This window comes from Coenobita brevimanus, chromosome 21 (genome assembly GCF_032717465.1).
Source record: "Coenobita brevimanus isolate Jiangsu-jjx chromosome 21, ASM3271746v2, whole genome shotgun sequence".
NCBI lineage: Eukaryota > Metazoa > Arthropoda > Malacostraca > Decapoda > Coenobitidae > Coenobita > Coenobita brevimanus.
Window position 1 is genome coordinate 23,897,916 of NC_136974.1, and position 26,580 is coordinate 23,924,495.

The following is a 26,580-nucleotide window of genomic DNA, read 5'->3' on the forward strand; positions in this document are numbered from 1 at the left end:
TATCCACACTATAGTTATTTCTGATTAAACCAGTTATTTTTCTAGAGGCACTTATATCGAAGCCTTGTTTTTCTAAAAGTAATTAGTTACAGTTACTATATACTCACGTCACTTTCGTAAAATACGGCACTGCTGCGCACATTATTTAAGCACGTCACCGTCGTGAATAACACGTCATTGCCACACAGTCTTCACACGTAACTCTCACTGTGACTTGCGTACTCCGTTTTCTAACGTCACTGTCACAAACTATTTACATACTTCACTATCATACACTGTTTACACTGTGGGAGCGACAATCAAGAAAAAAATCATACACAAACATATCTCTTTCCCCCTAGCAAAACAACGTAGGAGAGGAAAGAGCAAGCGTGGCCGGTGGCACCATGTTCTCCATGTGATACCTCTCTTCTTCTGATGATGATGACTTATGGTTCTACAGAGGACGGACTAGTATGTTCAGTTCACGCTCTATGGTGCCACCACTAACTCCCTTTACAGGGTGTTTTGATGGAGACAGCTTGGCTGGGGATGGGGGTGGAGTTGGCACACCACAGGATTTCATTCACGGAATTAGACGACGCGAAAATCTTGTATTTTCTCCATGGCGATAAGCAGATGACTTGTACAGCAGCTAGCACACTCAGCTGACTCAGATGAGAAGCCAGGGGGCATTTTGAGGCTTAATTTATTGACACGCTCATCATAATAAAGCAAAGTCATGAATGCATGTATACTCGTGACCTAAAGGGGCTAGAACTAGAATGCTAGGTATACTCGTGACCTGGAGGACGAGGGTTAAACAGCAGCTCAACAAGGAATCATGGCTAGAAGTTTGACTTGAAACTTTACCACCATGATACATTTGGCACAATCTTTACAAATAAACCTGCAGTACTTGGAAATGCTTGCCAGCAAAGATAGTTGACAGTTCCTCGATAGAGCACTTCAGAACAAGGTTCCATACTGATACTGAACCCACAATGGCCAGTTCTAACCAGAAAGACGAAAAAAAAATCGCATATTTTCGCGTGTCGCGATTTCTGGCATTTTCTTGCCGTTGCGTCGTACGCGATCGCATTTTTCTTTTTTACACTACTTGGACTTACCCCTGCCTAATGCAAAAGAGTTAGGTCGATATCTATTACCGTTCTCGTAAAAGAAATGAGCTATCTATCTATCTATCTATAGATTAATAGATAGATAGATAGATATAGACATACGGTTACACTTCTCCTGTAAGCTACATGATAATCTTTTTGGTAACAAAGCTATTAAAATACATTAAAGAATATTTTCTCTACACTGATGTATTATGATAATGATATAACGTGGCTCGTTCGAGCAGAATTAAATATCGAGGCTCTGTCCACATAACGAAGGTAAGGAGTTTTCTCAGACTAAAGCGAAACACTTCGTTCCAAAAATCTCTTAGTGCCAATTTAGAGTGATTAGTATATCATAGCTCCACTGTGCTCACACCTCACCCGGCGTTAAGTATTTGTCACGAACCCTGATAGTGCCAGTGTCAAAACTGGCCCTGTATGGGTGATACAATCACTGATGACAGGTCATCTCTCAGCCACGTTTCAGCTTCAAAAGTATCTCTTTGTTTTAGTTTCATCATCATCTGTTTTTGCATTCCTTAGGCCCTGTTCACACGAAGCGTTTTTAAACACAGCGTCTACCGCCAGGGAAACGCAGCAGTAGATGCTGCGTTTTCCTGGCAGAAACAGTCAACCATGTGAAAACCTCGAACCGCTGAACAAACGCGTGGTTGGAAGGGAAATGTCGGATCGTGCGTTTGGACCAGCAGTTAAGAAAAACGCGCGGTAGCGTGTGTACGGTCCAATATATTACCATTATCTTTGCTAACGTGCGTTAGGAAACGTGTGTTTGAAAATGCCTCGTGTGAACAGGGCCTTAGACAAATGTAAAAAGAAATTGATCAATCAGCAATGAAAGGCCTGGGTAATGTTTCATGTCGAATTTTATTAACAGATTCAAATGGTACAATTATTTGTTATATCTAGTCTCGCCCCTGTTCTGGTGTAGGGACATCGTTTCCATGATGAGCTGTAGTCTAACACTATTTTTACATATTACATACAAAGGTGTTTAAACATAATGAGTGTGTAATATAGTGTGATGATAATCAACCAAACACCATCTTACTATAAGTGTGGCATGGGAATGGATGAGCGATCAGACTTGCAAAGCCCAGCATTTTCTATCATAAACAACGAGGGTAAAGGGAAGGCGATAGAGAAATGTGATTTGTATATATGTTTAAAGTCTTGGGGGAAATATTTACCCTGTTGATATACTTTTATGTAATCAATACTGCTTTATTGAGGTGCATAATGTGCATGATATAGTTGTGATGCTTCTATTCATGTATAAATGCCAGTTGTCTGTGGGGTTTGGCACCTCTGATTTATGCTGACCTCAGTGCCACTCCCAGTGGGGAAGCCGGCCAGCTAGAGGGAACGCACTTATCATTCAAACAAGAGGGACGTATTTACTCTGGGTTCTCTCTGTGTCGCAGTTGTATCTTTCTGTGGCCAATACAGAGAGATAATTCTGCTCAGTTTTCAGTACACCTGCACACACCATTCTTTCAACAGGATCTATACTGATTCCCACCATCTCCAGTGTGAGAAGATATTTGGTGGAGAGTGTCAGCCGGAAGTAACTTTGACCAGGTGGAATATTATATCTTGATAACCTTGCTTGGAACAGTGCAGTCACGTCTAGGCTGATACATAATATTGGTGGTCAGTTGAGGGATCCACACAAACCGACACTTAATATTGGTGTTCAGTGCTAGGATACGACAAGGTGCCAAAGGGATTTGTGCAGTGAAACCCCTTGCAACCGCTCGTGATCCTGCAGGTGAAACAGAAAATCTTACTCTCCTGTTGCAAAGGGACTAATTGCGGAGCGAGTAAGTGGAGCAGATATATCAGAGTAATTAATCTCATTCTCTCTCTATCTCTGCCTGAGCAAGATATCTCTAACTTCAAGCGCAAAATGGCAATTATCTTGCTCTCATGACCGAGGCCAGTGCGGTGAAGGGTGGTATCGTCTACACACATCTGGCAACTCTGGATGTGGAGGCTGGAGTGAGGCGGGACAAGTGTCTGGTGTATGGGCTGTGTGGCTGTGTGTGTGCAGCGTCTCGCAGTCACCTGAGGACCAGCGTGGGGAGAGGATCATCATGTGGTTGGAGAAGAAACCTGGCGGAGTGTGTGGACTTGCAGTACAAATCCACCGGGAACTTCAGCATCATCTGACACCTAGGTAGTGTACATGCACAGTGAACATTCAGATACACTTTTTAAGCAGCACATGTTAGTTAGGAAATGTGAGTAAAAATAAACGTTTCTCAGATTCCCCTAAATAGATACATTTTCTATACATCTTGTCTGTTTCCCATTCTCTATTGCTAAAAGCCATAACAAATCTATTTGTCAGTTTAATTTTTCCTGTAACTGGGAAGGGAATAAATTCTGACAAGGTTAGATGGATACAGTGAAGAAATGGGGACGAAAATTAAGGGGAGATTCAGACAAACCAACGACGAGGGATGTAGAGTCTAGTGAATTAGGCTCAGAATTTTGTGAGTGGATTGAGACTTTGGACTGAGACTTTGGTTAAGAGCATCCAAACTTTATGTAGTGAGGGAAATTTGGGGCTGAAGATAGTCAGGACACTTCTGAGGAACTGGATAGTGGGGACTTAAACATTTTGCATTTGCATTCTGGTCCCTCTTATTCTACAGTTCCTGCAAGTTCAGTTATGTCCAAAATGGCTACTAGTCTTGCTAATGAGGGTACTCAAAGTGAAGAGACTGTGGACGTTGAACAGGCTACAACAGCACCCTTGGTCGCTCAGGATACTCAAGATCCAATAATCTCTGCTAGCAATGCAACCACTCACATACCCCACTTACACCTCATGCATGTTCAGTTCACCATTAACCTTTGGACAGCAAGGACAAGACCATTTATTTGCTAATGTTCCTTATGCTAATCCATGGGGCATGAATACTAACAGTATTGGCATGGAAACCCAGGATCCTACTGTTAATCCATGGGGCATGAATACTAACATCATTGGCATGCAAACTCAGGTGAATTTTCCTTCTGCATGGCATGAACACAAAGATGGTGTGTTATCCATGGGCGGTGTTCTCATTCTATGGACTATTGCTCAATTGTTCTTGCCAGTCGGGAAAAACTGGGCCACCAGGTTAATTTGGGAAAAGCTCAGGGCTGCATGCAGAAGTAAATAAAATCATACACACGTTGCCAAGGAGTCATCAAGGCTCAAGCTATGTATTGGTGGCAGTGGACCATTTTTCTCGATTCACTGTTTTAGCACCTTTACAGACGAAAACTGCAGAGGAGGTGTCACATGCTTTTGTAACCTCAGTGATTTGTCTGTACTCTACACCCAAGGTAATCCTCAGCGATAATGGCAGTTAATTTCGTAACCAAGTGTTAGAGGAAATCTGTCGTACGTATGGGGTAAGGCGAGTCTTTGTTATGCCTTACAGTCCCAAGGGCAATGGTCTGGTGGGGAGGACAAACAGGAGGAGAGGAGAAGATGTTACCCTACGATTTGCTGGCTGGACCTTTTGCCCCAGTGTATAATCAAGAGAATTATGCCAAAGTCCAGCTTACAAAGTTCCAATGCATACATAATGAAGTACAAAAAAGATTAAAAGCCTCAAGAGTGGAGATGATGGTGAGACAACACAAAGGTAGTCAAGAAAAGACGTTGGAGATAGGCCAGAAGGTTATGATCAACAACCCTATGAGAACTTCCAAGCTCAAACCTAAGTTCCACGGACCATATACCATTGTGGAACACGTGCATGGACATACTTATTGAATAAGGGATGATGCTAATGGAACTCAAGAGGTAGTACATGCTGACAGGATCAAGCCAATAAGTCAAGAGCTAAGCCTAACTAACCAATCGTCTGATGTGTTGTCCCCTCTGTCTTCATCGCAGTCTATGTCGTCGTCCGTACCTGTCCCTAACCAAGGTATCGCAGCAAGCTACGATCCCACAGTAAGAGCAATGAAGGGAGTATCATCTCTTACAGACATGTAGCTCACGCTTGTACTCCTCTCGCATTGCTTGGAGTGGACCTATGGAACAACGTCGGACACGGACACGACTGCGTTGATGCCAGGAGCACTGAAGAGCCCACTTGGAGAGGTAATGGTGGTAGAGGATGCAGTATGCATCTACTGTCCAATGGAAGGATATCTCCAAGCACCAGATTCTGTTAAAGAGGTCTCTAAGGGATTGTTTCACCTCAGACAGCAACTGTTGGAAGTCAGCAAGTTATTTAACCTGTCACGTCCCGAGCTATTTCGCACCTCCGACACCCCCCAATCCCGAGGTATTTTAGAAAATTTTTTTTGGCTAAAACCTCCGCTTTTGGAGAGAAACATCGAAATTTCATAGAGAAATCACTCACCTGAGGTTTAAAATGCTCAATCCAGGTAGCAGACATCCTTACCTGACTGGGTTTTCTAACAGGCTGGCACCAAAGAAAACGAGTTCTATGGGAGGGTATCTATTTCACACCACTCATAAACAGTATTTATTTACTTGGTACGAATTTATATGTAGTACAAGAGTATATTGGTTTTCAAACAATAATATAGGCATTATAAGCATTGTTTCACTCACCAAACACATCAACATACCTGACCTTCTTTTGCCACATTACCTGATCATCAATTCTGACTGTTTCTTCCCCTAATGCTATGTAAACTTTGTCCTCCACATTGTCATCGACTGGGGAATCACTCTGGCTCTGAAAGTCTTTATTGGCCAGGTCACTGGTAACAGGTGAATTGCCGAGACAATGGCGTGCGGGGTTAGGGAGGTTATGTGGTGTAAGGCATTGTCCCTGCTTGGCATCTTGTAGAGGAAAAGAGGAAGGTATACGTACGAAAAGTCACGCTCGAAAATTGAAAATTGTGCAAATTATGAACTTTGCAATTGCACGACGTACCAGTACGTCGATGGGACTGGCAAATGCAAAATGTTGCAATGTACCCATACATTGACAGGACGCCTCGGGTTAACTGATACCCACAGTTGACAACTTCGGACAGTGAAGCTCTGGTACAAACCTTGCATGGTATATCCGAGCTTCACACTGGACATATAGATAGGATCACAGATAGGCTCACTAAATTGCATGTCACTTTACCTAATGCAAATTCTGATCTTTCCAAGCATGTCCATGCACGTACTAGAGGACATGTGGATCTCCTAGGTATCCTGTCTCAAAAGCTTTTTGGTACAGTGTTAGACAAGGACGTAGTGCAATTGGGTAGACAGATGCATGATTTGGCATTGGCAGCAAAGGCAAATAACAGGCTAATCATACACACATATGAACATTTCGGTGAGTTCACTAACAAAGCTAACGAGATACTTAAGACTACCAACCATCTCGTAGGAGTTGTGAACAACATCCAAACCAACCTACCAACCCTGACTAACTTAGTGTTAATCGCTGAGTACTTACATGCTCTCGATGAGTCAACCACTGCTTTTGAGTCGCATGCAGCCAATATGGTGGATGGCTTAATTGATGCAAGTTTGAATAAGGTTAATGCTTTATTGCTTCCTACTCACATTTTAATCAATGCTCTTGACGTAGCTATGGTGAAGCATGGATTTATGCCACTTTTTGGTATGAGTCAACTGGAATATTATTACCCATTGTTAGAGGCCCAGTTGACTCATGATGGCATCCTGATATTGGCACCTATGAGGAATGCTGTAACATACCATGCATGGTAGTTCATTCCTTTCCTTTTTGCTATTACTAACAATACACGTGCCATTCTGAATGAGGGACCAGATGTGTTAGTTGTGTTGGATGACAAAGGGTATATAGCAGAAATGACTGTGTAAGGCCTTATTTCTTGATCCCCATGTATGTCCTGCTTTCCATTTTGTCTTCATTCCGTCAGGGGTAGAAAAGTGTAAGATGACCTTGTTGGACACAAACACTTCCTCTGCACTGCAACATTGCACTTTCCAACCCATTCAATTGAAGTCACTTTTCCATGCTCATGTACATGAGAAACAATACTTCTTCTTTCCTGAGACAGAGGACATAACACTCACATGTGCCTCACAAAACCAGTTCCTTACGGTAATGGGTTACTATGTTGCACCCAATTATTGTGAGTTGCACAGTAAAGAGATAGCAGTTCTACCTAACAAGCACCATCTAGCCTTGTCAGTGAACTTTTCGTCCCAGTTACGACCCTTTTTACCTTCATTCAATGTTTCTACCTTGAATGTGAACAAGCTGTCTCGTGTGTTCAAAGAGATACAGTTCCTCACCCACCTGAACAAGACTGATTTAGAACCATATGTACTGTCCCATATCCTTTCATACCTTTCTCCTTCCTATTTTGGTCCTGGCGTTGGTCTTCTACTTATTGTGGTCTTGTCTTGCGTTTGTATTTGGGGCTACTATCTACGAGGCCGAATAAGAAACCACTAAAACCACGGGTCCGTACTCGCGGATCGCAAATGGACTTGCCTGCATAGTTAGCTACCCTACACATTGGTTAGGCTACACGATATTAGGACAACAATGTCGACAGGGACGTTGAAAAGGTGTGGCCGAGCAATGTTCTGGTGCCGGGCATCGTTTCCATGATGAGTTGTAGTCTAACACAATTTTTACATATTATACAAAGGTGTTTAACCATAATTAACAAGTGTGTAATATAGTGTGATGATAATTAACCAAACACCATCTTACTATAAGTGTGGCATGGGTATGGATGAGCGATCAGACTTGCAAAGCCCAGCATTTTCTATCATAAACAACGAGGGTAAAGGGAAGGCGATAGAGAAATGTGACTTGTATATATGTTTAAAGTCTTCGGGGAAATATTTACCCTGTTAGTATACTTTTATGTAATCAATACTACTTTATTGAGGTGTATAATGCACATGATAAGTTGTGATGCTTCTATTCATGTATAAATGCCAGTTGTCTGTGTGGTTTGGCACCACTGATTTATGCTGACCTCAGCGCCACTCGCAGTGGGGAAGCCTGCCAGCTAGAGAGAATGCATTTATCATTCAAACGAGAGGGGCGTATTTACTCTGGGTTCTCTCTGTGTCGCAGTTGTATCTTTCTGTGGCCAATAAAGAGAGATAAATCTGCTCAGTTTTCAGTTCACCTGCACACGCTGCCTCTACCATTCCTTTGACAGGATCTACACTGATTCCCACCATCTCCAGTGTGAGAAGATATTTGGTGGAGAGTGTCAGCCGGAAGTGACTTCAACTAGGCGGAACATTATATCTTGATAACCTTGCTTGGAACAGTGCAGTCACGTCTAAGCTGATATATAAATTGATGATCAGCTGTGGGGTTCCAATAAGCTGATATATTAGTGACTAGTTGAGGAATTCCTACAAGCCGACACATCCCTTCCTTTTTGCGATTCAAATAAACCCAAGCACTGCATTTTTCCTCCTGCAGTATGTGCGTAATATATATATATATATATATATATATATATATATATATATATATATATATATATATATATATATATATATATATATATATTGTTATGGAACAGAGAAAGATAATGTACACTTTAAGTGAGAATACTAAAAAACACTACTGTCCCGTAAAGTTCCAGGTTCAAAACAAAAGAGTTAGGTAAAATTACAAGTTAAAGTTTAATGCTCAAACTAACAACAAAACATTCAGGACTCATAAGGGTAATGTAATGGCAAAAAACAGGTTAAATATATGGTTAACTGCAATATGAAATTAGCATGAGTAAATTTATCTAAGTCAGCCCTGATAAAATGAGAATACCGGATAATACTCAGTGAATGCAAGATATATTATTACAGATACAAAATATTTTCAAAAATGACTGACAAAAACACATGAATCACAATAACCTCACTAGGCCTACGAATCAACACCTTATGCTATACAGTACAAGGAAAAAATGTAATAACGGTAATACTCAAATTACACAGCTGCTAGATGGTTGGAGACTTCCTGAGCACTCACAATAATAACAACTGTACAGGGGAGGACAGAGATGTGAACAAAATGAGGAGTAGATCTAAGTGGCAATTAATGCAGAGACTGAGCTCATTATATAGGGGCCGGCAGAGCTTGATACAACTTGTAAGAAGGACGCGCAAATGAAGCCAGAGGGGACAAAGAGTTGACACTCCTGCTCTGAACAACAGAAAGAACGACTTACTCTACTATAAGGGAGGAGGGGGGGAATGAGGTAGAACACGCTCGTGATCAAACATGCAGCATACTGTACGTTAGAATTACACAAAGGATGATGAAATCATAGGCTATGTAACAAAATATATATATATATATATATATATATATATATATATATATATATATATATATATATATGTTACGGTCATTTTGCGAAATTGGTCATTTTGCAAAATGCCCGGCCATTATGCAAAAAGACCAAATCCGTGGTCAATTTGCAAAATGACCTAAATATCTGGGCATTTTGCAAAAGTACCAAGGTTTTGGTCTTTTTACAAAATCACCAGCATTATCGTTGGTCAGTTTGCAAAATGTCCAAACAGGAAGTATCCAGTTAAAAAAAAGGAGAGTAAACGAGTGTGTGTGTGTGTGTGTGTTTGTGTGTGCGTCGGATAGTAGTAATGGGAGCTGACTGGTGAGGCCGTTATCAGTCAGGCACTGCTGAAGGTCAGGCAAGGACGGGCAACGTGGTGCTATTCCCATTACTTTGTGTGTATTTTATTATACTCTGAAAATCTGTACAATGGAAAATAAAAGAAGTGTTTTTTATACAAAGCTGGTAACGGCTGAGGAAAACAAAGCATTAAATACTTCGAGTTTGTTGTCAAGAAATGAATACGAACAAATTCTGATTCGTTTGAATGAACTTAAACGTCCTAACATGAAAAAGACGCAGAAGGACTATCGGTTGTTACGAAAATATAAAATTCTTGAGGTCACATTTGAAAGTATCACCGTTCAGAAACTGCAGAAAAAGGGAACTCAGCTTAGATTCGTATGCGCTGAAATTGTGTTCGTTGTGATCGATGCTGTTCATCGTGCAAGTGGGCATGGAGGTAGAACTGTTGTGTTTAAGGAAACAAGTGAAAAATATGCCAATATTTCAAGATCCCAAATACGGTTGTATTTACAGTTGTGTGAGGAGTGTCAGCTGAAAAAAAAACACTGTACGCAAGGCTGTGATTGTCAAGCCAATTGTCTCAAACAGCATGAACTCACGAGCTCAGGTTAGTAAACAAGCACTGGTTAAGGCCGTATTTGTTAGGAAAGAATAATGTTGTATTTCCGCACATCATACCAATGTAAAAGAGTTTGAAGTTAATTACGAATTGCCATAAAGGACCTGAAAGTTTCCCTAAAATGGGTCCGATTCGGTCTGTTTGTAGGTCGACTTGATCGATATGCAGAGCCAGCCAGATGGGAAACATCGTTTCAAACTCAACTATCAGGATCACTTGACCAAGATGGTGTGTCTTCGGGTTCTACAGACGAAAACTGCTGAAGAGGTTGCTTTCCACCTCGTTGACATTTTCTTTGACAAAGGAACCCCCCATATCCTGCAGTCTGACAATGGTAGAGAATTCTCAAATAAGGTATAGAATATATTATTTCTTTAAATCAACCAATTTTCATAAAACTTAGCAGAAATATCAGACATGGTCACAAAAAGACACCAAAAACTTAGCGAGGTAATATATATGACAAAGTTTGATGTTCACCGTTTTAATTTTCAGCTTATCAAGGAAGTTCTGGTGATGTGCCAGAGTGTAAGCTGGTTCATGGCAAACCACAACGTTCACAATCGCAGGGCTTGGTGGAACGAGCCAACAGGGATATTGAAGCAATTCTTGCATGTTGGATGAAGGACAACAACACTACACATTGGTCACAGGGACTGCGCTTTGTCCAGTGGAAGAAAAACACCCGCTTTCACTCCGGAATTGGAAGAACACCATATGAGGCTATGTATGGACAGAAGGCTCGTCTTGGTGTTGACGCATCTTCTGTACCAGAGGAAATCATGGACGGTATGTAGACGGAGGAGCAGCTTGCAGAAGCACTACGTGTTGTCAATGAGGAGGACGCAGATACAGAGGAGGAAGAGATAGGTGCTGAAGAGCAAGAAGAACCATCCGCTGTCATTAACTGCATCTTCTGTGGTAAAAGCTACTTTGGTTCAAATGTGTGCAAGGTGTGTGGGAACCCATGTCACTCTTATTTTCAGTGTTCTGTGATGAATGAAGATGCTGATGAGTCTGTGCTCTGTTCCATCTGCAATCGGAATCGCAGTATTCATACTGAACAAATGAAGTCCAACATAGAACAACAGAAACAAGCTAAGAAAATGATGGATAATTCTGTGAGGCGATTTAAACCAGCCCACGCAGGGGACACTGTGATGGTTCCTGTTCCATTAGTTGACCACGGACGTGCAGAGTTTCCTAATGTGAAGGCCGTTGTTGTTCAGGCATTGGACAATGGCACGTGCGAGCTTGGCACAAAGCACGGCCTGCTTAAGCAGGTGTACACTTTCAACCAATTTACTCAATGTGTAGAAATATTCCTTTCGATAGAAGATGTAGTACAGGAGCGGGAAGTAAGTCTGCGGGAAGTAGCTATTGCAGAATCCATGGGACAAGGTCAGGGATTTGCTAAATGCTCTTGCTCTAAGTCATGTTTGACCAGACACTGCAAGTGTTTTAAAAACAATGTTTTATGCAACAGCAGATGCAAATGCAGTGCCTCTTGCGCTAACAAGTCCGATACACACACACACACACACACACACACACACACACACACACACACACACACACACACGCTTAAGGATGTAAGACCATTTTCTGTAAATATATATATATATATATATATATATATATATATATATATATATATATATATATATATATATATATAATGAAGGTTGAATAAACATACTTTTTAAGGTTTATTGTATTTTCTAAGAATGAATAAACTTGTTCTATTTTACGTTCACTTCCTTTGATCGTTTACTCGCCTTTCTTTCAACTTGTTCTATTTTACGTTCACTACCTTTTATCGTTTACTCGCCTTTTTTTTTCAACTGGCTACTTGCTGTTTGGTCATTTTGCAAACTGACCAACGATAATGCTGGTGATTTTGTAAAAAGACCAAAACTTTGGTTCTTTTGCAAAATGCCCAGATATTTACGTCATTTTGCAAATTGACCACGGATTTGGTCTTTTTGCATAATGGCCGGGCATTTTGCAAAATTACCAATTTCGCAAAATGACCGTAAAATATATATATATATATATATATATATATATATATATATATATATATATATATATATATATATATATATACTGTATATATATATATATATATATATATATATATATATATATATATATATATATATATATATATATATATATGTGAAGGCATAGGAGGGAACGTATACAAAATTATGCTTCTTGATGTCTTAACCAATACAATTTCCTTCTTGTATATCTTTATTCATATCTTTCTATCGGCCTGTCTCTTTATCTGTCTGCCAGTCTGTCTGTATATCTATATATCTATTTGTTTACCTGCATTCATCCACTCTTCATCTACACCCGTTCTTTGCATCCTATTCTTCGTTCAAGGTCTCTTTACTTATACTATCAGTAGCCTATATTCTCAGCCATGGGATTTCTCGTCCTGCTTGTATCTCCAGGAGAATCCATATACGATTTTTTTGGGAAAATGTTTTGTTTGTGTTCTTCTCCATCTACCTCTTCTTCCTCTTGGTTCAGCTCTTTTTTTCCTCGATTTTCCGGTTCTTTCTCTACTGTCCTACCGTTTCTCTTCTCAATATACCTTTTCCTCCTCGAGGTACTTTTTAACTCCTTTCAGTCTACCTGTCCGTCCTCTCTATGTGTATGCCTTTTCTTCCTTTCTATTTACCTCTCCCTCCTTTCGATCTACCGTATCATCCTATCGATCATCCTCTTCGGATTCAGGGCTTCTTAACGGTAGTGCAATCGTTCTATTTTGTCTTTCGCTTTATCTGGTTCCTACACTTAGTCATCCTCTTTCTCTTTTTTTCCTACACTTATCTCACACACACATATTCTCTTGCTCAGTATCTCACCCCAGCTCGTTTTCTTGGACCGAATAACTTTTTGTATTATAATTATTTCGGTTTTTATATATCCAATTAAGTAACCGGAAGCGAACATACTCTAAAGATTTCGAAAAATGAAAGTCTAACTCGAAATTTCCCATAAAGATTTTGCCATTAACTAAGAAACACTATTAAAGACAAACAGTGCAAAATCATGGGCCCGTAAAACTGAAGGGTATGCATAAACCTGTATTTATATATTTATTTATTTATTATCGTTATACTAAAAATTAGAACAAAATGTGGAGATGAAACTATTAACTTGTTCCACACGATTACGTCTCTGTTAGTCTATTACTGTTTCCAAACGATTTGAATTTGAGAAGACTTTAAAACCTTCAAAAATCACTTAATACTGCAGTTCCTTCCAAAGCTGGTAGAGTTAAAATGTCTTGAGGCTGCAAAAATAGACAGAAAATATGTCTTTGGATTTTCGGTGTAAGAAAATTATATTGCACAACTCTCTCACTGTTAGGAATAGAGTAATATTCTAAGTCAACAACCTCTTTCGTGCCTGAAGGTGTCATAGCAAGTGCACACACACACACACACACAAATTACTCAAGACTTCACCTTCCCAAAGTTGAAAAAAAAAAAAAAGTCAAGTTTGTAAAAACTTTTATCCTTACATTCTATTTCCTCGTAGACAATTAGTGATCATGTACTTGGCAAAAAGTATGAGTATTATCAAAAATACAGCTAAGAACATAAACTAGGGCACCGCTGTACCAGTCATCGCTAACTCAGGGGAATGTCCAAATGCCGATGCTCTCTGTACATCCAGCATAGTGTATTGTAAGTTGCTGGGATGTAGCAAGCTATGAGAGAGAGAGAGAGAGAGAGAGAGAGAGAGAGAGAGAGAGAGAGAGAGAGAGGTGTCTCTGAGATAGGTGGTATAGATTGGGTGTATGAAACATGTTACTTGGTGTGGGAAATGAGGAATTAGATGGGTGGGCTGGGTGTCTGAAGCGGCTTGGGCTGAGTATTTCGAGTGAGTGGTAGGTGTGGGCTTCCACTATTTACTCACTCGGTGTAGTGCTTCCGTCAAGTGTGTGTCAACTATAGCCGTAGCCATATAGCTAGAAAAAAAAAAACAAGTTTTTGATGGATTGGTAGAGGGTAAGACGATCAAATCAGAGGGGACTCATGAAATGGTTAAATCAAAGGGTTGTTGCTGTTTGTTGGTTGCATGGTCACATGGTAACGGAAAAGCGACGGATTCGTCCTTCCCAAATATTTATCTGTGCAGAGAAGCCAAAACTCGGACTCGTACGCTTCTTATTCTAAAGTAATGACTTAACGCCATCCACAAGTAGTTTAGATGGGTATCTGAAGTACATGGGTGGGGTGTCTTAACTCTTGTTTGAGAAGTAGTTCAAGATGAGTGTGTGCAGTGAGTCAAATCGGAGAAACGGAATTTTGTAACTGGACAGGATGGGAACGTATGTGGGAGGTGAGCATGTAAAGGTTAGCGATTGGAATGGAAGTGGATGGATTGGGCATGTAAGTTGTTATGGTGGATATGGTAGGGGTAGGATGGCCAAATATCTAGGTGGCCTGGGTATAGTAGTGAACTGGGTGAACATGCAAGTCGGTGAGGGAATATGTTAGTGGATGAGGCGAGTGTGGTGGGTGTGGACAGTAAGTGGATCCAGTGGGCATACTGATGAGTAGAGTAGGCTTGTAAGTGAGTGGAGTGGGTACAGTAGTGGGTGGGTGGAATGAGCATGTATATGGATGGGATGGGTGTGGTTGTGGGTGAGGGGGATGAGTGGAGTGGGTATGATAGTGGATGAGGTGGGTGGGCATGCAAATGAGTGGGGTGGATTTAGTAGTGGGTTTGGTGGACATTTAAGTGGGTGGGTGTATATGGCAATGGGTGCGGTGGGCATGGATGTGAGTGGAATGGGTATATTATTGGCTGGGATGGGTAGGCATTTCGAAGAGATGGTTATGGTTAATAGCGATGATCGGATTTGGTATGGTATTGGATGGGATGGGCATATAAGTGGATGGAGTGGGTATAGCATTGGGTGGGGTAGGTATGCAAGTGCATGAGATGAGAGTGGCATAGGGTGGGGTGAATATGTAGGCGGGTGGGGTAAGTAATGGTTTGTGGATGACAGTGAATATGCTGGGTATTGTAATGGGTAGGTGTGGTAAAGGTGGACTGGGTATAGTATCGGGTAGGATGGGTATGGTAGAGGGTGGGACGGTTTTGTGATTAGTAGTGTGGGTATGGTAGTGGGTCAGTGACCATGGAGTTGAGTTGAATAGGTATGATACTGTGTGAGACGAATATAGTAGTGGGTGGGTATTACAGTAGGTGGGATGGGTATAGTAGTGGGAGGGGATGGTGTGTGGTGATTCTGTTAGCGGGTAAGGTGTTTGGATGATTAGGTTGGGTGGAGTTTGTGACTGAGTTAGGTGATGTACATACATATGTGGACGTGGTGCATGTGATAACAGTTGGTTCGAAAAGTAAATGGATGTCTCCACTGCGAGTTTCGTGGAAATATTGTATTTTATGTTTGTGTGGGAAACTTGATGTGTGCTGGTGTAATGAATTAATGAAATACTAAAAATGGTAAAGTGGATATACAAGCGGATGAGGTGTAAGTGTGTGGAGGGGGAGTGGAACCGGAACGAAAGAGAAACCAAGCAACGAAACAAGAGCTAGAAGGAGACAGGAGCTACGTCTACCAATACCAAGTCGGATCACTTCCATCTAAAACGGGTCCAAGCTGGCGCAGGGGGAGGACCATCGGAGTGACGTCAGCTTGCACGAAACCGAAGTTCAGAAGACGCCTAACCGTGGTGGTGAGTGGATGTATGCTGCACTCTGCAGATCATGACACATTTTCAGTCCGAAGTGAGGAAAGGGACTGAAATGACTGAAGGAAGGCGTAGGGGTGTGAGGGAACCTACTGCAATGTTATACGGTTAAACGAGTCCACACTTTTTCCCCTTCTTCGTTTTCCCTTATTATAAATGTTTATTTTGAGTCTGCCCTTTTATACATTTTCTGTTACTTAATCCGACTGACGTCACACACAAGCCACGCCTCCCTGCGCACTGAGGGAAAGTGAACCGACTTGGTATTACTAGACTTAAGACAGGAGCACCACTGACGAATGCAACGTATTCAGTTACAATTCCAGTCCCTGTGGATGAAGAACACTTAACCTGTACATATGTTGTGTGTACATCTGACAGTGTAATGAGTGTCCCAGGGGCCACACTAATTCCCACACATCTCAGTACAGATAAACCTTCAGTCATAATTTGCCAGTAACTAAATGGCAGTTGTACAGCACTAACCCACCCGCAACAAAAGCTCCGCATGACAGCAGAATTTATATGCCAATGTTGGCGTGTTTATTTTCGTGCACTAGCATTTTTTTTCTTTTTACAGATTCCCCCCCCCCCTCTGCTCCATCCATCTATTATTCATTCCTTCACGTCCCACGGAGTCCCCACAGTACACAGTCTCATATATATTTTATAGCCCTAATACATACTCCTTCGCTTCTCTAACACACATACACACACACACACACACACACACACCTCTGACATCTTCCCACGTCACAGATATTCCACAAGTGTTCGCTCTGTTACAAAGCACTTTGTGTCAGCTTCCATGTACCTGTAAAACAAACAGATAAGATATCGAAGCGCTCCTGAAAACCTCGAAGTTCAATATTAGATTTCACTTTCAGTTTTAAACCCCGTGAGTCCCGATTACATGCTGCTCGTTTATTTGACGTCATGTTCACGATGTTACCCGTATTTAAAAGGTTTATTAGGTTACTGTGCATACTTAATTAACCTTCCAGATAGTAACTCTACCCAAAGCCGAGGAAAATCATTATGAGAGGGCCACACTAAAATTAAAAAGACGTCGCTGGGCTGTTTTTTATTAATTTTGTTCTCGTCTTCTCTAGTATTTCATTCTTGTTAACTTCAGACGATTTTCATTCAGTAGTGGGCTAAACCAAAGAAACTGGAAAACTTTTATGCCATCAGTTCCAGCCTGCTCATGGTCTGGACAACTCTTTTTTTTTTTTTCTTTAGCATCAGAACCCTTGGTGAATAACAGGTCAACTGATATCAGTTTCAAATCCCTTCAGCCCAGTGACATACTTCTCATTTTATTCATACTACGGCTAGGTGATTTTCTTCTGCTCAGGAGAAACTATTCGAACTGCAAGGATTAGGGATGGATTTCATCACCTTCATTGAAAACGGTCCTGACTAAGCTAAAACAAATCGTCTAGGGGTGTGTTGAATAAAGTGTGAACAATGAGGAGCACTCAGAGAGTACAACATCCTCGCCCACCAACATGTCTAAGGACCGAAGAGTTGACTTTGCCCTGTGATTTTGAGCGCCGACTGATTGCTCCCAAAACCTGTTGTTCAAAACAGGATAAAATCTGTTTAAGTTGACCTTGCCCTGTGACCTTGGCCTTTGACGTATTGCTCTATAAAAGACAGTCCAGCCAAGTGGTAAAACTTCCTTATGTCCACCATGTTTTGCCCTAACCACATCAAAACTAAATTTTATTTTTAAAACACACACACACACACACACACACACACACACACACACACACGAGTCGAAAGTTGGCCTTGCCCCTTCATCATGGCCTTTGACTTATTATTCTGAAGGTCGAAACACTTCGTTCTTGCATTGTCCTGGCCCTTTTCACCAAGTATGGTATGGTGTCAGTGAGATAAAAATTTATCATGTTGACCTAGCCCTTTTACCAAGACCTTTGATCTGTTGCTCTAAAAAGAATAGGGCACAGTGGTGGGTGTTGCTCTACCGCTACGGTGAAATTGGTATGGAATGAATAAGAACTTTTTGATATATTTTGTTCACACACACACACACACACACACACACACACACACACACACTTTTCCAGTAGAGCAACACCCTCTCTCGGTTTGCAAGCGCAGGTGCAGTAACAACAATATCAATGTAAACAAAGCAGCAAGATTGGCAAGGCCTTTCCCTATCCGCCACCCGGGGACCCGCCAGGTAGCAGTGGAATCCTGCCCCTGGTTATATATATATATAAATATATATATATATATATATATATATATATATATATATATATATATATATATATATATATATATATATATATGAGAGAGAGAGAGAGAGGGTTTGATAGTGATACATATGTACAGATCATACAGACCTTATGGTCCCTACGAGGTCGTTTGGCCGTGAAGGTAAAACTTGAGCAGAAGTATGAATTAATGACAGTATAACAGAAGGCTCTCTCCCCCGCCCTCCAAACAATTCATCGATCGCCATGAAGGAACAATAAATATGATGGATCACCTTGCAGGACCGAAAAAACTTAGTGATTTTCACAGGATCGACAGAAGGTAGTTTAAGAAATGAAACAGAAGATGACGCCACATGATGATATTAATTTTAAGATATGCGTGCATTATTGTAATATAAGAATTAAACATGATTCTCATTACTTTTTTTTTTTTAGTATAACTACATTGGATATGTATTGTACATGTACATACGAATGCTCATAATACCCATGTATACATAATACTGCTCACACCCATTTGTGCGCACATGCCAAAATCCATATGCTTAAGCATACAAATGTTGTGCATTAAGTCTACATAAAAACCCATGTATGTTAAGGCAAACTTTTAGTACTGTTGGGAGAATTATCTGATTAATTGGTGGAGGTATGATTCTAAGGTCAGCGAAACATTTCAGATCAGGGTAGGTCAGGTCACGCCAGGACAAGTGTCAGCGACTACCTCTGTGCCCTTATTCTTAACTGTTAATGATCTGGGGGTGGGGGTGGGGGGGGGCCTTTGTTGTACCTATTGCTAACAATGATGATCTAGTTTGTTGATTTTAAATTTAATGGAGGTAGTTTCCACAAAATAGTTAGGTACTCTGTTCCACTTTTTTACTACATATTAGTTGATCAAATACTTAGTACTAACGAGGTTAACTTTATGTCCATTGAATCTGTGACAATTCCGTGTGTTGGCAAGTCTGGGACCTAGATGAAAATCGACTATATATACACGTTATCATATCCCCTAAGAATCATGATACATACGTGATAAAATCGCAAAAGAATCTTGAGAGAGAGAGAGAGAGAGAGAGAGAGAGAGAGAGAGAGAGAGAGAGAGAGAGAGAAAGGGGAAGCAAAATAGATTTTATAGTAACACTTTTTTCAGTAAAGTCTGATTCTTAGGCTTCTGTACTGTTACTGAGGTATTACTGTTAACCATTAGTGTTTGTAAGACCGGTTCGCTTTGTGGGGAGTGTGGAGTTCGTTCAATCTCGCTCTACCTCTGTTTCTGTCTGTCTGTCCGTCTGTCACACAAACACACACGGAAGTAAACAAATAACAGATGACACTACACACACCTTCAAAATTCCATATCTTACACTTCTTTTGCATAATTCAACTCTCTGTCCAATGTATTTGTAATCATTTCAACACCGACTTCTTTTACTCTGATTTCCTTTACCTGCACAGTTTTATTCAGATTATAAGGCTCTCTTGAACGAAAGCGGTAAACGAAAGCAAAATCTATTGTCTCCGTTATACCTTCACTGATTAATTTGACAGTTGAACCACCATGACCAGCCCCACTTCAAACACACCTGTGCTTTTTACTGTAACGTTCTTAACCTAGTGTATACTGTAATCTCTCTCTCTCTCTCTCTCTCTCTGTTAACTTTTTTTTCTCCTAACAGCAACATAATCACTACACGTTTATTTGTTTATTTTCCGCCGCGGCCTTTGACTTAGCATGCCACAGATAACCAATTTATTTCCTCCTAGGATTTTCATTTTTACTGTTGGCAATGGATTCCCAACGTGATAATGCAGTTGAGAGAGAGAGAGAGAGAGAGAGAGAGAGAGAGAGAGAGAGAGAGAGAGAGAAACTGAAGAACTAATGTTGGACGTATTGAATGACTGGACAGAAGGCATAAAATTAGAGGTGTGTGTGTGTGTGTGTATATATATATATATATATATATATATATATATATATATATATATATATATATATATATATATATATATATAATGTGTGTGTGTGTGTGTGTGTGTTATTCTTATTTCTTATGAACGGCTTCAGCTATCAACATGAAACCTTCAGGGCATCAAGATATAGCCAAAATGTTGGACGAGTTCGAAAATGGGAGCTCGAGATCAAGGTCAATGTCACCAAATTGGCTCCCAAAGGTCAACTAATTTTTTATCGCCCGCTTTTAGCACCATTATATCTCATGAACGGCTTTGGCTATCAGCATGAAACGTTCAGGGTACCAATATACGGCCGAGATCTTGGGCGAGTTCAGAATCGGGCACTCGGGGTCAATGTCAAGGTCAAGGTCACCAAAATGGCTGCCAAAGGTCAACTAGTTTCATTAATGTGAATTGGCGTTTTGTGAAACGCGGTGACTGAGTTCCGTACAGTTTTGCGAATTTCCTTCACATTAAGTGTGTAAGTAGCTTGTAACTTAGTCAACAGCATATTCTGGCGGGCGATTAGCATTCGGCTCCTAAATACTTTTCTTTCATTCATCTAGGAGTGGGAGGTTTAGTCTAAATTGTTGATGTTTACTTCTATGGAGGTAGTTTCCTCAAAATATTTAGGTACTCAATTCCACTCTTTTACCACATCTTTGTTGATCAGATACTTAGTGCTAACGAGGTCAATTTTATGTCCATTGAGTCTGAGAATATTTCGTGTGTTAGCACGTCTGGGACCTTGATGAATCGACTATATATACTGTATGATATCATATCCCTGAAGAATTTTGATATATACATAATAATATCTCATAAGAATCTTGAGAGAGAGAGAGAGAGAGAGAGAGAGAGAGAGAGAGAGAGAGAGAGAGACCAAACGGACACCACACTCCCCCCAAAGCCGACAGGTCTTATAAACACTAATGTTTGAAAGTAATATATCAATCACAGCACAGAAGTCTCGGAATCGGACTGTAGTGAAAAAGATGTTCTTTTCCACCCTGTAAACCCTCCGGCAAACCACCATTTAATGGAAAAGTGGGAAGCATCATCTTGCACGAATGACAAGCTTGAAAGAAAATTCAGTGTAATCGGCAAAAAGAGCATATGGAAAGGTTAAGGACAGAGAATCAAGATATCCCTTTTTGTAAATTTATATTGATAAGGATAATGGAGGAATTCAATCACGATCAAATAACTATACTATAACATCTACTATGCTCTCTCTCTCTCTCTCTCTCTCTCTCTCTCTCTCTCTCTCTCTCTCTCCCTCCCTAAGTTACGGTAAAAGAATATTATGATATTTTAACGTTTTGCTCCTAACAGGAACATAACCACTACGCGTTTATTTGTCTATTTTCAGCTGCGGCCTTTGACTTCACATGCCACAGATAACCAATTTATTTCCCCCCTAGCCTTTCCAGCTTTGCTGTTGGCACTGGATTCCCTACGTGATATTGCAGTTGAGAGAGAGAGAGAGAGAGAGAGAGAGAGAGAGAGAGAGAGAGAGAGAGGGAGGGAGGGAGGGAGGTGGTGGAATCAATACATAAAGTAAAAGACACTAAAACGGGTCACCCTCTGTGTGTGTGTGTGTGTGTGTGTGTGTGTGTGTGTGTTTTACACTTTTTATCCATGTATAGATAATTGTGCAATTCGTCTGACAATTACGGCTCAGAATGACGAAAGAAAAGAATTATTATAAATCATATCTGTCGTTTTTAATATTTTCATAAGTATGATGCTGTTGTTGATCTACCTTGGTCGTTCTGACGGAGCAAACCCATCGACCACAAGCAAGCAGTCACCTCCTTTTAGTAGACAGCGCCTCATTATTGTCGGGAAAGAATTCTTCCACATAGCAAGGCGCAGGGAAAACAGAGGAAGCACAGCCCCAAAGAGGTTGGGCAGTATGTAGGGGATGTGTATGATAATAGGCTATCTGATCTCATCTGAGAAGAGACGAGTCTTAACTTTTGAAAGCTGGCAGCTGATTGGTTGTCCGAGTGCATTCATTCTTACCGACGCACTTTTTATTATTTTTACCATAAGAGTTACAATAACCGTTTGACGATAAGATTGTTGAAATGAAAAATTATATAAAGCTATTTAAACTGATTAATTTACAAACGGGGCCTTACAAAGTTTATCAGATGGCCTAGATGCCTGAGAAATTTTGATTTCTCGGGACAAATCAGTAAAGTTTTACGAGTAGGTTACCTTGATTTTTTTCCCCCATGTTCAAGAAAATTAGGTTAATTTTGTCATTACTGCGATAGATTGTAGAATCCAACCTATAACAATTGTAAAACCTTACATAAGAATTCGAGTGAAATATGACTCGCAAATACGAGTGGAGAAGATATGTCACCGTCACATTTAAATATCCCATAGCCCATAATTAACTTGCCACAGTCCTGCTGAAACTTCTAGCAATATAATTGAAACTAAAAAGATACCGGTAGAAAACACTGCTGATGTGAAAGTAGAGAGCATTATGGAAACTGATGCAGCAGCAAATAGCTTTGAAGTAAATTCGAAATTCTCTGCATAGCCAAGTGAAGCAACCTACGGGCGGCCTAATGGCCCATACCCCCGTTACCCCTCTTCTACTGTTCATCAAAATTCAGGGACTGTTATCTTTAACTGGAAGGCCGAAGTTTTACTAGGTTAGATATTACATATTGTCGTTGTAATGACATAATTTATGCTAACTTTCCTGAATATGGGAGGAAATCAAGGTGCTCGTAAAACATTACCTGGGCGTGTTTTGATTTGTCCAGAGAATTCAAAATTTCACACGTATCTAAAGTCGCTAAACGCGACTCTGATGTTGTTATTATCATGCCCTGGCAAACTCCCCCTCAACGGTTCGTCCGATTTCGTGTATGAGACGCATGTGATCCGTGTATAGCCTAACATGTTCGTGTATAGTAATATGTCTGTATAATGATTCGTGTATAATATGATACGAAATCGGACGCACTTTCAAATGGTAGGTTGCCAGGGTACGAAAATGACAACCTCAGAGTCATGCGCCGCGACTGTAGGCTATCTGATAAGCTTTGTAAGGCCCCGTTTTTAAATTAATCAGTACATATATCTATATATAAAATTTTACTTCAGCAGTCTTATTGTCCAATGGTTACTGTAACCCTGATAATAAAAATGTAAAATGGTCGTTAAGAATGAATGCACTCGGAAGACCAATAAGCTGCCAGCGTTCAAAAGCTTAAGGCTCGTCTCTTCTCGGATGAGATCGAATAAGCTCTTGTATTCTCAGCACGAACTTTTATTGCATGCTAAATGTGGGTGATATGATTTCTGAACATGGGAGTGTTGTGCGGGGCAAGTTACCTGATGTAGGCTTCACGTCACTCCTATGGTAGTACATCTCGGGACGATGGTAAACACCCACCTTCCACCTTTTTTGCTGGACTAACGGGCAGTACTCCTTGCCCATGGGTGACCAGCAGCTATGTAGGGCAGGAGCGTTCATCTTCCCTTAGCCGGACACATGATCCGGCAGCATACACCATCGCAGTGCTTGTATTTTGGTACATTATTAACTGTCTCATGATCGTATTCTCTTGTAATTTACTCCAGCAAACGCCACGCGATTTATTTCAGCTAAGGAACCTGACTGTTAATAACGATGCAATTGCCGCACTCTTGGACGACAAAACTTTAGTACTGTGCTTCAGCTAAAGTAAGATTTTATTCAGCTCGGAGGGAGCACAGAAGCCTGAAGGATTCTGTAAAGCGTACTAACGTTTCTTCGACATTTCTAAGTTATGTTTTTATTTTGATATCCATGAAATAATATATTGGCACTTTTTCGCTTAGTATTTGTTATTATTATTATTATCATTTTAGTTATATTATTATTATTATTATTATTATTATTATTATTATTATGTTTCATTTTTAGAAGGGTGATTATTCAAGCGTTTCCACGTTAGCTTTTCTCTTACTGTCTAAGTGATTTGTGTCCAGCGTCCTAAATGTAGGACGAAGGAAGGCATTTTCAAAAGTTAATAAAGAGGGGAACCCCAGAGTAGGGAACTATGAGCATTGCAGCTATAAGGCAAAACGCAGAGGGTACGCTTAGTACATTTCCTGCACAGTCCCTCACACAGGAGCCCTAGGCACAAAGGGGAAGGTTGAGTATAGTAGGCTCGTATGACTCACTCTCATCTGAACATAAAACGCTTATCGTTAGCTGGAATACATTATTTTATTCGCCTCGGCCATCAGTGATAATGGTGTCATTGTTACATCCGCGTTCGCGATGCGATAGTGGGTGATATATTTGACGTGTGTGTGTGTGTGTGTGTGTGTGTGTGTGTGTGTGTGTGTGCAGATTAACTCAAACTGTTTTAACCCGACTGTACCCAACATGGGGAAATGACTTACGTCAACTAATTAAACTTTATTTTTTAATAACAGGTCGAAGTCAAACGTCAACCTAGCAAAGTCGACATAAACGCTTTTAATATATTTTGGAACAAACATGGAGTTGAGGATGTGACAATAGTAGAATTATTCGGTTTGGAGAATGCTCAGTCAAAGGCCGTGGCCAAAGGGCAAGGTCAAACTTCGAGTAAACCAATACTCTCTCTCTCTCTCTGTCTCTCTGTTTAGTCACAAAGTAAATAGTTTGGGCTCGATTTTAGCAAACTTTCCTGGCAAGGTGGAGAATCAGCAACATTTCTGGAACAAATAGGTCACTGGTCAAGATCACAGTTTTTATCTGATTTAGAGCAAACCTTGAAGATTTGTTAAGAGTTAAACAAAAATTAGGTAAACCAGTTTTTGAGAGCAATCAGTCTAAGATCAGGTTTTACAGGGTAAGGTCTTATTTCTACCCGTGTGTATGCTAGTTAACACACACAAAAAAAAAGTTTTGATCTGAATTTACCCTATCTCCGTGGAAGTGTTGAAGATCCGCCAGGTAGTAAACCAGAGTTTTTAGAACAGTAAGTGAACAATCAAGGTCATAAGCCATGGACATTTCAGCAAGTTTTATCACAGATATGCCATACTTATGAAAGGGATCAGGAACAGGGTTGGGAAAAAATTATTCTGAGAACAACTAACCAAAGGTAAAGGTCACAGACCAACATGAACTTAGTTTTTATCTAATCTGAACCAAAGCTGCCGGAAGGGTCAAAGGTCAGACATTAACGATGTAATTCAATTTTGAAAATAATTAGTCAAAGGCCAAAATCACAAGGCAAAATCTAAGCTTATCTCTCGTATCTTCTTTTTGAATAATGTAACTTGAAACAAGTTTGATTTTATCGTGATCAAACTCGGTGGAGATAAAATAGAACAAGAATGAAGGTCGCATGGCATGGTCAACTTCAACACTTTGTATCAGATACAGACCAAACTTTGTCGAAAAGTTTAAGTTAAAAGAAGGGTAGATATTATCTTTTGAGGGCAATCAAAGGTGGTAGTCACAAGATTCAACGTAACTGAGCAATGTCATCTAAAACAGCTTTGATACGATTTCACTCAAAATTGGTGGAAGGGTTAAGGATTTGGCAAGAATGGCCCTGAGACCAATTAGTTGCGCGGATGTTGCACTGCCAGAGTGATACTTCTCGTTGTTTATGTCTCTTATGATTTACTCTTAGGTAAAGAAATTTCGCTAGTGTAAACTGGAATAGTGTACAACATTTATACCGACTCCTAGATGGTTAATACGAGATGGATAAAGTAGTCAGTTTAAAAGATAATGTATAATAAAGGAAGCACAAATTCTGCATATCCTACGTTAGAAAAATGTAGCCTTAAAAAAAAAAAAAAATAGGAACACGTCAGGCTAAGAGGATTATGCCTTGAATTATGGATTTAAGTCAAGTTAAACTTGCGTTCCGGCGAGTTTCCTGTGAAAAAGGTTGGCATGGTTTTTTCTGACCCACGTAAGTCTGATTTAATGGTAAGCAGCTGGGAATCGAAACTGCCTTAAAAACTGTCGAAAATTTGATCATGTCGAAATTCGGAATGACCGTGATAAGGAGAAAACTATGTCTGGAAGAGCGAGGTGGGAGCGTCGAGTGTGGTAATAGAGGACTACCACCCTGTGTCTAGTGGGATACCAGGAATAGAATGGTGCAGATGTTTTTGTAGCGTTCCGCTGGTCCGTTGGGAATGGGATCATACCATCAAATTGCACTTATTTGCTGTTCTCTGCTTCATTAGCTTATTCATTGATTTGCTTCTATCCACTGTCACATGAATATCAGAAATAG

The 26,580-nt window shown here is 40.4% G+C and overlaps 2 pseudogenes; both read left to right on the top strand.

The window, feature by feature from the left end:
- Positions 1 to 9,860: 9,860 nt before the first annotated feature.
- On the top strand, positions 9,861 to 10,873 carry LOC145392117 (KRAB domain-containing protein 2-like; annotated as a pseudogene).
- On the top strand, positions 10,872 to 11,882 carry LOC145392118 (SCAN domain-containing protein 3-like; annotated as a pseudogene).
- Positions 11,883 to 26,580: the final 14,698 nt, after the last annotated feature.